We start from the raw sequence: 14,245 nt of genomic DNA on the forward strand, positions 1-14,245 counted from the left end.
AAGGCGATAGAGCAATTGTCGTCTGCCTCAGACAACGAGCTACTGAACGTTGTTGAGGTGACCGCTGAGTCTACGCCAGCCTCTATGGCCGGGATGTTGTGTGAGAGGATGTTTAGGGGGGTCTCTGATACTTCTGACCCCCGTTTTCTAGCCCTCATTAGCCATTTGGCCTTATGAGACTTGTGGGCACATTATCGAGTTCCGAGGGCAAATTAAAGACCTCACTAAGCAGTTAGGAGAGATGAGGGAGGAGGTCGTCAGGTCTTCCCAACGAGCTTCTGCAGTGGAGGCCCAGCAGGATGAAGCCCTTGCGCAGCTATATACTTTGGAGGGGATCTGCCGATAACGTCATTAGGCCTGGGCTCATGCTACTATCCTCCAGCAAAAGCTCAATAAGCACATCAAGGACCTGAAGGACATGACTTTGGTAGCAAAGAAGTCTCAACTTCAATAGCAGTAACTCCGCTAGGAGGTTTCTACCCTAGAGGATAAATGTGCCTCCTTATCGAAGGATGCCCAAGTTGTAGAGGACAGAGTTGAGTAGGCCTATGAAGCACGACTACATAAGTACAAGGAGTCTGCAGAGCTGAAGGAAAAAAATTCAACAGGCCTGCGAAGCACGGTTGGAGGAGTATAAGGGCTCGAGGGAGCTAAAGGAAAAAGTATATGAGAAGGTCATTCGCATGTTTGTTTCAGGTTTCAACTAGGGCCTCAAAACTGCTCGTAATGCCCTCTTCGCTCCATTAGCTGACTTACAAACCCCCGAACTCGATTTCGATGGCGAGGAGGTATGCTACACAGAGGACAATAATCCCCTTCCCCAAACCCCCCTTCTTTACCCCCTACATTGCAAGAGGGCAACCCTATAAATGACTTAGTTAGTTCTTCTCCCTCTTTCCTTGGTGCTTTTGTAACCCATTCGAATGGTGTAGGGAACGAATAATTAAATTAATAAATTTTTGAACCTTTCTGCCATTCTCCAGTTGTTTATTTTATTTTTCATGTCTGTTTGAATTTCATTTGTGTTTTCATTTATGTAATCTAATATGAAAATACATATCTACACTAGGAAGGTGCAGATGAACCATTGCATAAAGGACTGACACCTTAGATCAAAGAAATCTCCCAAATTGGATATCCCCAATGAGGATAGCAATGGTATGTTTTTTGATAATTGGATATCCCCAATGAGAATAACAATGGCATGTTCTTTGGTAATTTGAGCATGCCTTTCGAGACTAGCATCATGAGCCATTATTTATGGCTTTTCACTAAATTGAAGCAACAACATAGAGAGATTTGAGAGTCTCAACCTAAAATTAAAAAACACAACAAGTATAAATAAGGAAAAAAACACATAAAAATCACCATTGAATAACTATAATTAAATACGAAAAATACCATAATTTCTTAATTCCAACTTCTTGTCACACAAGTAGTTTTAAAGCACTTTCGTAATATAACATATCCCAAACTCTTACAAGAGATATCAAAATTATTTAATATATTTTTGGACACCAAGAGTTTTTTTATAAATAATATGCAATATTTGAAAAAAAAAAAAGTTGCACTTAAAACTAAAACCATTGTATAAGAAAAAGTAAATTTATTGCAGTAATTAAAAAGTAAACCATTGTGCTTGAAAAATAAAAATTTGATCACTTTTTTGAAGTAATATGAACTAATTGTGCTTGAAAAGTCAATTTTGGTGGTTGGAAATGGATTAATAATTGCTCAAAACTCAATTGTTGTGCCTGAAAATGTAAATGATTAGTTGGAAACTTAACTTTACGGGAAAATGTAAATCACTTGATGTGAAAAGAGCTTCAAGAAAACTTCATGACTCACATGGCTTAATTAGCTTAGTTAATAAAATTTAGAAAAAAAAATTATTATTTAATTTTTATGACGGATTGGTTTTTTATTTTAAAAAATATATTAATTTTTTTTAATATTTTAAAAAATTTATTAATTAAGTTTACAGTTAATTTTAATTATAAAATATTTTATTATTTAATTTTTATAGTAAAATTATTTTAAATTATACTTTTAATAAAATTTAAATAATTTTTTCATATATTTTCATTGTTAGAATAAGTTTTTTTATTAAGTTAATTATTTATAGTATTAATGATTAATTGTCACTAAAAATTGTTCACTACGTATTTGCAACTAATACATTGTAATTAAACTCTATTATTGGCAACGAAAGTTAAATAATATCGCTAAAAATATTATTCCCTTTTAAGATGAATTTTTTTAAAAAAATGCAAATTTATTATAACAAAAATTATTTAAAAAATAACAAAAATTAATTAAATAGAATTTACATACTTAAAAAATGCTTTAACCAATTTAAATTTAAATAGAAATCTATTTTTTTATAAAATTATAAGTTTTTTTATTTATTTTTCTGTATTTTGATTGGCCAACTTAATTATATTTTCTAAATACTTTTTAAAATATAATTTAATTTAGACTGTGAAATTGGTCGGTTCGGTTCTGAACCGAATCGAACTGAAAAAATTAAAAACCGTATGGTAAAAATATTAAAAACTGAAAAAACTGATTATAAAAATATAACTGAATTGAATCGAATCGATAAAAATTAATTCGGTTTAGTTCGGTTCGAATTTTTTTAATTTTTTACTTTTAATTTCAGTAGAATAATTTATCAGTGTTTCACTTAATAAAAATATATATAAAATCTATTATTCAGTTTGTCGGTTATTTAACACGTTTAAATCGAACCGAACCGAAAATTGAATAAGGTGAAAAATACTAATCGAACTGAAATGAATATTTCAATTAACCGAACCATTAAATCGAAATTAATCGGTTCGGTTCGATTTTTTAGTTCAAACCAATTTATGCTCTCCCCTAATTTAATCTATTCATCTAACCTAATTATGTTAAAAGTAATATAATATAATATAATCATCTAATCTAATCCTACAAAACTAAACTTTTAAAATTTTAAATTATTGAAATTTTTATATTTATCTATATATATATATATATATATATAAAGCTGAAATAAAGAGAAATTCAAAGTTTTTTTTTAGCATTTTATTTTTCTATTGTGATTCACTTTTATTTTTTTATAATTATATTTTTCTATGTTTTTTTTAGTCAATGCAGTGAAGGGTTTTGATCCGCAGTTATAACTTGAAGATGAAAGAGGGAAACTCTTTAAGCTTATTTTTTGCTATTCTTCTACATCTATATAAACTATTCTTTCTATTACTATTTTCATAACTTTTTTCTATAATTATCGAATCTGGATTGGATTGAGCGGTCCGACTGTAAAGTACTTGAACCAATCTACTCTGAAATTTAACTCACTCTAAAAAATGATTGAAAATCAAAACTAGTTCAAACCTATTAAATCGATCAAATACTCAATAAATTATTTAAATCGGTGTAGATTTTTCGGTTTGAACGGTTCTGATTTCATTTCCTTTTCGATCATTAAAATGACATTGTTTAACCTATTTTCTTTAATTTTTCACTCTCTTTTCTCTCACAACATGACAGCCTCTCATACATCGACAACCTCTCCCACAACCTCTCCCACAGGCGAAGTAGTCACCAAACCAAGAAGTAATTAACACTTTAACAACTCTTGTCTCCCCTTTGTCTCTTCTTGAATCTGAAAGCTGTAGATTGAATATTGAAGCTGCAGAGATATATTTTTTTCAACATAATTGCTTGCTAGTAACCAATTGAATGAGAGGCAGGACCTTCTATTAGGGATTTTAGATCTACTTTTGAGAAAGAAATTTAGGAATTTATATTTTATTTAGAGTGTTACTGTTGATTTTATCAAATAATATTGTTTATTTAAATTATTTCTTATTTAATGTTATTTTACTTTTTAAAATATTAATTATATATGATATTCTAAAATTTAGAAAATAGAATTTTAAGCGTATGAGTGAACCTAGAATAGAAAGATCACGTTTCTCCCTTTATTTCTTTTCTTTTGTCCTAACTGCTCTTATTACTGTACCACTTATTCTTATCACTCAGGTCCTTACGTATATGTTAGCATATCCCTCATGTTAGATGGTCCTTTAATTCTCCTTAATGCTCATGTTAATAGGGTTGTGAGGTGATTGGTCTGCTTTCCTACCTCTTGTCATGTCACCAAGTTAGACTATCTTTTCGTAGACCCGTGTGTGTGATTGCCTCACTCAAACTCGTACATATATGCTAGCGTATCCCTCATGTTAGACGGCCATTTAATTTCCCCTAATACTCATATTGATAGGGTTCATGATAATAGGGGTGTGAGGTGATATGCAAATCTAATATTATAAATTATATATATTTTTATGAAAGTACAATTAATATTTATGAATTTTCATGTTAAAAATTAAAATTTGTGTAATTTACCAAAGTCTAAAGTTTATGTACTTGGAATGAAATTTAGACTTGGACGTGTCTTATTCCCAAAACGTCAAAACGAATGATAAAGAAAAGTAGAAATTATTGATGGCGGCTTTTGTGTAATTACTGTTAAGCCAATGGTGGGGACTAATCTTGACCTTTCCCATACCCATTTGTCTTTGAGAGGAAATATGCAAGTCATGTAACACATGGGTTCAACTTCAAGGAATGCATTGAACTTAGAACACAAAACATTTTCAATCAATATCATGCTATGAATCCACTATTTTTATCCGTACACGTTATTTATTATTTCCTTTTTTGTTATCACCTATTCGATATCTGAAATTATTCATTCGACTAATTTAAAATCATATCGATTAAATTTATTTAAAAAATAATATAAAATAAAATATTTTATATTTAAAATTTAAATTTGAAATCATATTAAAAGATAAGAGATTATTGTTACCATATCTAAAAAACTAATTGAATTAAATTTTTAATTTTAATTCGAAAGATTTCGAATTTCTAATTTTAATGAATTCTTTTTGTTGTCTTTTAATTTTCTTGTTTCACTTATGAATGTTTCCTTTTTCTTTCTAATCTCTGTTTTAATATATTAATTAATTTTATTTTTAATATTTACTATTTTTTTTCTTAATTTAAACAATAAAAAATAAATTTTCAATCTCATAATTTTTTTCACTTTCTTTATCTTCCATCTATCATCTCTTTAGCTCCACTTTAAAAAAAATCATTTTTAATTTTTTAAATCTTCATTTTTAAATGATATTTTAATTTTAAAAAAGTGTTTCTAAAAATAAAATATTTTTATTATATTAAGTTTAAATGAATTAACTTGACATGTTTAATATAAATTTCATTTGAAAAAGGAGATTTCAAGTGGAAAAAAAATATTCCCAATTAGTTTATGCAATATTTTTATTTTAGTTGATATTGATATTAAATATTTTTGATAAACTTTATGATATATTATCTTTCATATGATATTTCAACTAATTAAAAATAATTAGATGAATATCAATTTTTAAGTACATATTAAACTAAGAAAATAATTAAAATTACTATTATAAGACATTAAAATATTAAAAATTGAAAATCCAGATATAATTCCATTATGTCTTTATCGAAGTTGTCCAAATACAATGTAGATTGAAAAAAAGAATATAAACACTTTTATTAATTTACTTTTTCGATTTTTAAATGACAAAAACAATGTGCTGAACTCACTTCTTTAAATTTTAATAATTAATTCAGACAACAAATTTGTTTTGTTTGTGTGGGCCACGACTCTAAATTCAAGTTCAATTCTGCTTCTGTTTGTATATTTTTCAGCTGGCCCAATTAGTTGGGGGTATATAAATTATACTAATCATAAAACTCACTTTTTTTAATCAATTACAAATTATACATCAGTAAAATTTATTAATTTCCAAAAATAATTTGACAATATAATATAAGTGCAAGTATATTTGAAAACACAGTATAATTAAAATTTATTATTTTAATTATTTAAATAATGTGACTGGAAATAAAATTGAACTGTGATTGATCAATATGTAAAAGAGAAAGTATGAGGTGGTTGGCGCCTATGAACAGTCATTCTAACGCTCAAATTAATAAATTGCTAAATGAGCAAATGTAATAGATTGCTTTGAGTTTAAAATAAGTGTGTAAAAATGTGTACTTTGATCTCTATGCATATTTGCTTTTATGTCGTAAGAAAATGGAGTTAATTGTCGCATCTCCTGAAAATCCAACTGCTATTAGCTAGTAGGTAGGAGATCCCACATTTATAGAAGTAATGGGGATTTGCTAGATATATCCATTAATGGTAACTTTCTATGTAAGGCTCGACCAGGTTAAGAGGGGGCGAGGTCTTCGTTCCTATGGGTGAGACTTCTGCGACCATATGTTAACTTATTAGACTCTTGCCACGTGACCCTATTCTATGGTGATAGCTCATGATTTATTTTGGATAATTATTATATCGTATCGAGGTCCTCTATTGGTCTTCGACTCTTCAGATTTGAAGATTACAGTTGTCTTTCACGACTTTGGACTCATGGTATGTCCGGATTGACACTTCATACCACGTCTCTTCGCCTGTTCCCAGACATAAATGATGATTACTCTGCTTCTAGAGCGGCATTTAAACTTGTCATCGAAATCTCAGTATAAAATCTCTTCTTCTCCTCCGATTACTACTTTTGCTTATAATTGATCTCTATTTTTTTTTGAAAAAGGCTCGTCCTCCTAGTTTCTCACTATCGCATTTTCTTAAAGTAATTCCCATTTCTGCTTCTTTTCATAAAATGAATAGGACCTCTTCTTCTTCTTCATTGTCGTCCTCCTCTAGTGAAGGTTCCACCTCGAGTTCTTTTTCCGGCTGCTCCATCCGAGCTCCTACTCCTATTGTTCTACTAAGGGTGGTTCATGATAATGAAAGCATCCTAGTGAATGGCATCCTGGTGAATGACATCCCTTCTGTACTAACTGAGAAGGATGTAGACTGACTGATTTTTCTAGTTTATGCTCCATACGGAGCGTTTACGTGGATGATCAGGTCCCTGCAAGGGATACAATCATGATCTCCGAAAAGCAGCTGAAGTCAGGTCTTCGGTTTTCTTGGACCCATTCTTCATTGAAGTCCTTCATTTCCACAAGCTTGCAGTTGCCCAACTTCGAACAGCTGGAAAAGTTTGGTCACTTTCTGCTTTGTCTATTTCAACTGTAACGACCCGGAAATCGGATCGCTACCGGCGCTAGAATCCAGATCCGCTTAAGGCCGCCGGGACCCGTAGCAAGCCAAACATTTATCCTGAATACCTGTTTAATCCCATACATGATCAACAATTACATAAAAATTTAAAACTTTCTCATTTAATCATTCATTCATTCATTCATTCATTCATTTATTCATTCTTTCATTCATTAAGCTTAACCTGTGCATGCACAAACCATAACATAAAACCTCGCACTGGAGTCCTCATCAAATACTCCAATGGGGTAACATAACATACATTAAGCTTGGTTTACAATAATCATCATTAAACATTTGAGATCATGTACTAGAAAGGGATTAACATATTACTATGGTCAAGCACAACTCTAAACTTCCATAAGCATCAATACATTACATTTCTATACTATACTTTTATATTACATCATATTCATGTCCACATCTAGCTATTACATAAAACATGACTCTACTCCTGCTGACCTCCTGGTCTATCCTGTACCTGCAAATCTGGGGGTTAAGGGAGAGGGGTGAGCTACAAAGCCCAGTGAGCAGAATAAATAAACATTCACTTTAAATTTCATGCTTTCATGAAATGCAATACATCACAAACCAATCACATCAAGGATGGTATTGTCACCAATAGTCCTCTACATTCCAAGGTGCCGGGACGTAGAATGGGTCAACCGGACTTTCTCTTAAACATAACATATCATAACATTCCAACGTGCCGGGACGTAGAATGGGTCAACCGAACTTCCATACCATACCATACCGTATCATATTACATCGTATCTTATTGAGGACTAAGGATCATCCAACATCCATCCACATCATCATCAAATTATGCAATGCAACATATTCGTGAATTCTAATGCAAACAACCTAGAATATCACATGGCATTCGTGATGCATGAACATGCTCAAATCTATATTTATTTGCTTTAAAACATAAGTGTTTATTCTACTCACCTCAGGTTAGCTCTGACAAAACACTAAAACAGCTGTCTCACTGCTGGGGTCCTCGGTTCCTCAGGTCCGAACCTACACAGGTGGACTCAAATGAGGGACTAAATATCCATGAATATGACTCTAAAATACTCCCCAAAAACCCCCTAAAACACCCTAAAACAATCACTTAAATCACGCAAGGAAGGCTGAACAGGGCACTTTCGGCAGCAGGTTCGGCGGCCGAAAGTCCCTCCAGAGCCGAAAGTCATGCACCTTCGGCGGCACTTTCGGCGGCCAAAGGTTCCTTCCAGAGACGAAACTCATGCATGTTCGGTGGCACCTTCGGCGGCCGAAACTCCCTTCCAGAGCCGAAAGTCCACTTTCGGGGGCAGGGTTCAGCAGCCAAAAGTTGGTCTCCACAGGCAGGTTCGGTGGCCGAAAGTCCCTTCGGCTGCCGAACCTGAGTTCTTCCCAAAGGGCAGAAACTCAACCTCCAACATGCACAAATGCCTCCCAAACTTCACAACTCAAACAAAACATGCATAAACACTTCCACAACATACATACATTCATACATAAGCTCCTAGGGGTTTCAAACTATCTTAAACCCCAACTACAACACATCAAACATACAAATATACTCACATTGCTCAAAAACTCAACATAAACCCATAAAACCAACAATAACCTAAACATATATTTCTACCCCACAAAACTCATAAAACTTGTTTAAAACATACTAGAATGGCAGGATCGAAGCTTACCTCTTGAAGATCTAGAGGAGAAACGATCCTAACTTAGAGATGGGAGAGATCTCAACTCTTTGGTCTCCAAGCTCCAAAACTTGCTCTTTTGCTCAAATATCTTCAAATCAAGATAAAACTCGTTAAAACTCTAAAGATCGGAGGAAAAACATCAAAAACGAACCATGGGAGAGCAGGGACTCACCGTGGCCGAAAATGGGAAGAAAACTCGCCCGTTTCGGCCATGGAGCCCTTTTATAGGGGCTGCCAGACCACCTTTCGGCAGCCTAAAGTGCCTCCAAAACTCATGCAAGTTCGGCGGCCGAACATGAGGTTCGGCGGACGAACCTTTGAAACTTTTGGAAGCTTAACTTGCCCCCCTAAACTATCCAATGTTCGGCGGCCGAACTTGAGGTTCGGCGGCCGAACCTGGAAATGCCTCCTTAGTCTTTTTCATTCAAAACTCAATTTCTTTCTTGCTTAAAACCATAAAATACATTAAAACATTTTATGAAAATATGGTTTCACCCTTCTAGAGGTTTTCGACATCCGAGATTCCACCGGACGGTAGGAATTCCGATATCGGAGTCTAGCTGGGTATTACATCAACAATATTGGGCGAAACGTAGGCCTCTTCTCATAGATATACCTGTTGGGTACCCGTAAAAATGAAGAATTCTAGTTCTTCAGTAGAAAAAAAAAACAGACCCTCTTTGACCGGATACCCTCCTCTTTAAAGCGCTAGAAGAACAAGTTTTTCATCCTCTGCCATAAGGTGTTCGGAGGTTTTGGTCACCTCTATACAAGCTAGAACGTATATGTGTTGAGAAAGATGGGGTCCAGCCATGAAGGGATGAGGAAGAGACTTTGAAATGCCTCCAAAGGATGGATTCAACCCAGAGAATGGACATTAACGTGGCGATGAGGAATGCCACATTGTCCTGGCAAAGCCACTTTTGGGCAGAGCAGGCTCAGCTTCCTTGGTTCAGTGGATGCCTTTAATGACCTTACCTTCACCTGTTGAGCATGGTATTTTTGCTTTTAACTATTCTTGCTTTTGACATTATTTTACTTACTCACTTTTTACTTTGTGTAGACATGGCTGGAAAGAAGAATAAGTTCGCCGAGGCGGTACGTGATGTAACGACCCGAAAATCGGACCGCTACCGGCGCTAGGATCCAGATCGGCTTAAGGCCGCCGGGACCCGTAGCAAGCCTGACCTGTAACCTGTAAACCTGTTTAATCCCATACATGATCAACAATCATACATAAAAATTAAAACTTTTCTTTCATTCATTCCTCATACACCAAACTCAACCTGTGCATGCACTAAAACATAATCATAAACTTGACCCCTCTGTGGGATCTCATCAATGCCCCAAAGGGCGATATACATGTGTTGAGTTGGCTAACATCTATATCATCAAATATCTAAGATCATGTATCAACAAGGGATTACAATGAACTATGGTCAAGCACAATTCTAAACCTCAATATCATTACACATAACATAACTATTCAGTTATACATCATCTTACAATTTATCATGTCCACTATCTATCTATTACAAACATAAGACTTTACTCTTCTTGACTTCTCTGTCTAGTCCGTACCTGCAATCCTGGGGGGATTAGGGAAAAGGGGTGAGCTACTAGAGCCCAGTGAGAAGAATAAAAGAAAAACATTTAAATCTCATGCCATCATGTAATGCAACACATCACAACAAATCACACCTCGGATGGTATTGTCACCAATAGTCCTCTACATTCCAAAGTGCCGGGACGTAGAATGGGTACAACCGGTCTTTCTCTTAACATAACATATCATAACATTCCAATGTGCCAGGGACGTAGAATGGGTACAACCTGGACTTTCTCTTACATAGTGCCAGGGACGTAGAATGGGTACAACCTGGACTTCCATACCATACCATGCCGTAGCATCATCATATCATATGAGGACTAAAGGGTCATCTAATAATCAATCCACATCAACATCACAAATGCAATGCAACATATTCGTGGATTCTAATGCAAACAACCTAATTCATCACATGGCATTCATGATGCATGAACATGCTCAACTGTATAATCCATTTGCTTTAAAAAACATAAGGTTTATTCTACTCACCTCTGGCTGAAGCTCTACTGACAAAGACTGAAGCAGCTAACTCACTGCTGGGGTCCTCGGTTCCTCGGGTCCAAACCTACACAGGTGGACTCAAGTGAGGGACCAAACAACTAGAACATAACTCTAAAAACATCCCCCAAAAACCCCCTAAAACACCTTAAACAATCATGCAAAAACATGCAAAGGAAGGCTGAACAGGGCAGGTTCGGCGGCCTAAAGTCCCTCCAGAGTCGAAACCCAGGCAGGTTCGGCGGCACCTTCGGCGGCCGAAAGTCCCAGACAGAGACGAAAGTCTCTTTTCGGGGGCAACTTCGGCAGCCGAAAGGCCTGCCTCCCCAGCCATGTTCGGCGGCCGAAAGTTCCTTCGGCTGCCGAACCTGGTTTCTGCCAAAGGGCAGAAACTTGGCTCCTTTATGCACATTTGCCTACCACAACTTCCAATCATGCATATAACTCATTCAAATCATACAAATATACATACATTGGCTCCTAGGGGCTTGAAACTAACTTAAACCCCAACTACAACACACATCAACAACACAAATCCAACATACATTGTTCAAAACATAACATTAACTCAAAAACCTAACTATGAGCTAAACATGCATTCTACCCCATAGATCTTGCATAAAACTTACTTTAAACATGAAATGAGCTTAAGATCGGCTCTTACCTCTTGAAGATCGAGAGAGAGACGTCCTAAACTCGGAGGTGGAAGATTTTGAGTTCTTGAACCTCAAAGCTCCAAAACTTGCTCAAATCTCTTCAAAACGACATAAACCTTGTTAAAACATGAAGGATTGAAGGAAAATAATAAAAAACGAACCATGGAGGAGCAAGAACTCACCGTGGCCGAAAATGGGGAGAAAACTCGCCCGTTTCGGCCATGGAGCTCTTATATAGGGGCTGGCCAGTTCACGTTCGGGGGCCGAACGTGCCCCCACATCTCATGCATGTTCGGCGGCCGAACATGAGGTTCGGCGGCCGAACCTGGTTTCTTTCAAACTAAACTTTCGGAGGCCAAAAGTGCTCCCAAAACCTATCCACGTTCGGCGGCCGAACATGACTTTCGGCGGCCGAACCTGGTAAAGGTTCCATGGTCTTTTTCATTTGAAAACTCAAATTCATTCTTACTTAAAAATCATTAAAACATGAAAACATTTGTGAAAACATGATTTTACCCTTCTAGAGGTCTCCGACATTCTAGATTCCACCGGACGGTAGGAATTCCGATACCGGAGTCTAGCCGGGTATTACACGTGATGCCCGCAAAGACAAAGCTATAGCTAGCACATCTGGTCCTCCTCCAAAACGTGCATGATAAGGGTAGGCCGTCACACTCCTTCCTCCCCTTCCTCCACATGCAACTAAGGGAGAAACTGCCTCCCAGCCCGAGTCTTCTTCAAGGAGCGCTTCTACAGCAGTCTCTATCCATTCCAATCCATCACAGGAAAATGTTGGAACTGAAGTCACATGGCCTCGGGGAATCCAACACCTGGCAATGGCGCTGACTCGGACGACCTCCTTTCTCAAGGAACCCTGACTATTAGTCCTCATCACAAAGAATGTCTTGAGGCCTAGAGACTGCCACCGGCTGAATGAGGTCGAGATAGACAACCTCTATGACAACATCATCCACTCCACGATTGAGAGTGCCCTTTGTGCTTATATGGCTAAAGAACATAACAAGGCTTTGAGGTGAGAGTTTGGGACATATGAGATGGATAGAAATCTCTTGCATAAGGAGTGCTTGAGGCTGAAGGTTCGGATTGAAGAGGTGGAGAACACCATGAAAAAGATCCTAGTGTCCATGGACAAGCTCTAGGCAGACTTGGATGAAGCCAACGCTGCAAAGCTTGCCCTTGAGAATTGGGCTACAACCGCCGAGAATCAAGTGGCTATCTTTCAGCGGCAAGTCCGAGAGCTACAGTCTCAAACTCAAAAGAATTGGGCCACCTCTGATAGGATTGCTGAATTGGAAGCTAAATTTCAAGAGATGATAGCTCAAGGACAGATGCTCGTTGAAGGCTAAGACTCGGTCAAGAAGGAGTTGATCAAGCACTTTCTTACTTACCATCATAATTAATTTTTTTTAAAAAAATAATAAATATTTATCTCATTTTTATTTATATTATAAATATTATTATTAAATACATTAATTTTATAAGTATTAACTATTATAATTTATAAAATAATATCAACAAAAGCTTTCATATGAAAATTCTTAAAATTGTTAATTGTATATAGATCAATTAATAATGTTATTAATATTCTTTAAATTTATATGAAAGATAATTAATGAAAACTAAACATTTTATTTAGATTTTGATTATACAAGAATTCTTTTTAATAATAAAATTATATATTTAATTAATTAAAATTATATTATTTTATAAAATAAAATTTATATTGAAATAAAAAATATTTTAGCAAATTAAATTAAAGATCTAATTATAATTATCAAATTTAACTACATTCAATATTAAGTCATTCCACTTCATTTTTTATTAATTATATTTTATTAGATAAAATAATTTAAATTTAAAATAAAAGTATTAATTTCAAATAAATATTTAAAATAATTTACTCAATAATTACATTAAATAATATATATAGAGTAAAAAAAAAAAAAATTTAACACCTTTAATATTTATAAAGATTTTCATTTTTAAATTAAAAAAAATTATCATTTTTTTCTTTCGTTATCTTTTTTATCTAAATGGGATGCTTATATAAAAAATAAATTTATATATTTTAAACTAAAAAATTACATGTATTTTTTTTAAATTACAGTTTATATAAATATTACAAAAATATTTAGAAAATTAAATTAAATATAGATAAAAATAAAACCAATTTAATAGTAAAAAAAATCATAAAATTAAAGAGAAAATTACTTAACTTTTAAAAACTTTAAAAATTATAAAAAATTAAATTAAAAGTCAATATATATATATATATAAAATCAAACCTAGCATAAATCTAAATTACTTAATGATACACATAAATTGTTGGATACGAGAGCTGCACAAATAATAATTTTAGAAATTGAGAGACTAACAATGCAATTGAAATCTAAAAGGTTGAATATCTATTTGAAATTTGAAATTAATAAAAATCACTATTCTCCATCAACTTTGTTTAACTAATAGCAACTCAAATATGTATAATATGTAAGCCATAGTATCATAAATTTGTATTCTAATTAAATTTTACTAATCACTGTCTTATAAAAACTTATTTGTATATAAATAAATGACAAAA

The sequence above is a fragment of the Manihot esculenta genome, chromosome 10 (assembly GCF_001659605.2).
Source record: "Manihot esculenta cultivar AM560-2 chromosome 10, M.esculenta_v8, whole genome shotgun sequence".
In the NCBI taxonomy this organism is placed as follows: Eukaryota; Viridiplantae; Streptophyta; class Magnoliopsida; order Malpighiales; family Euphorbiaceae; genus Manihot; species Manihot esculenta.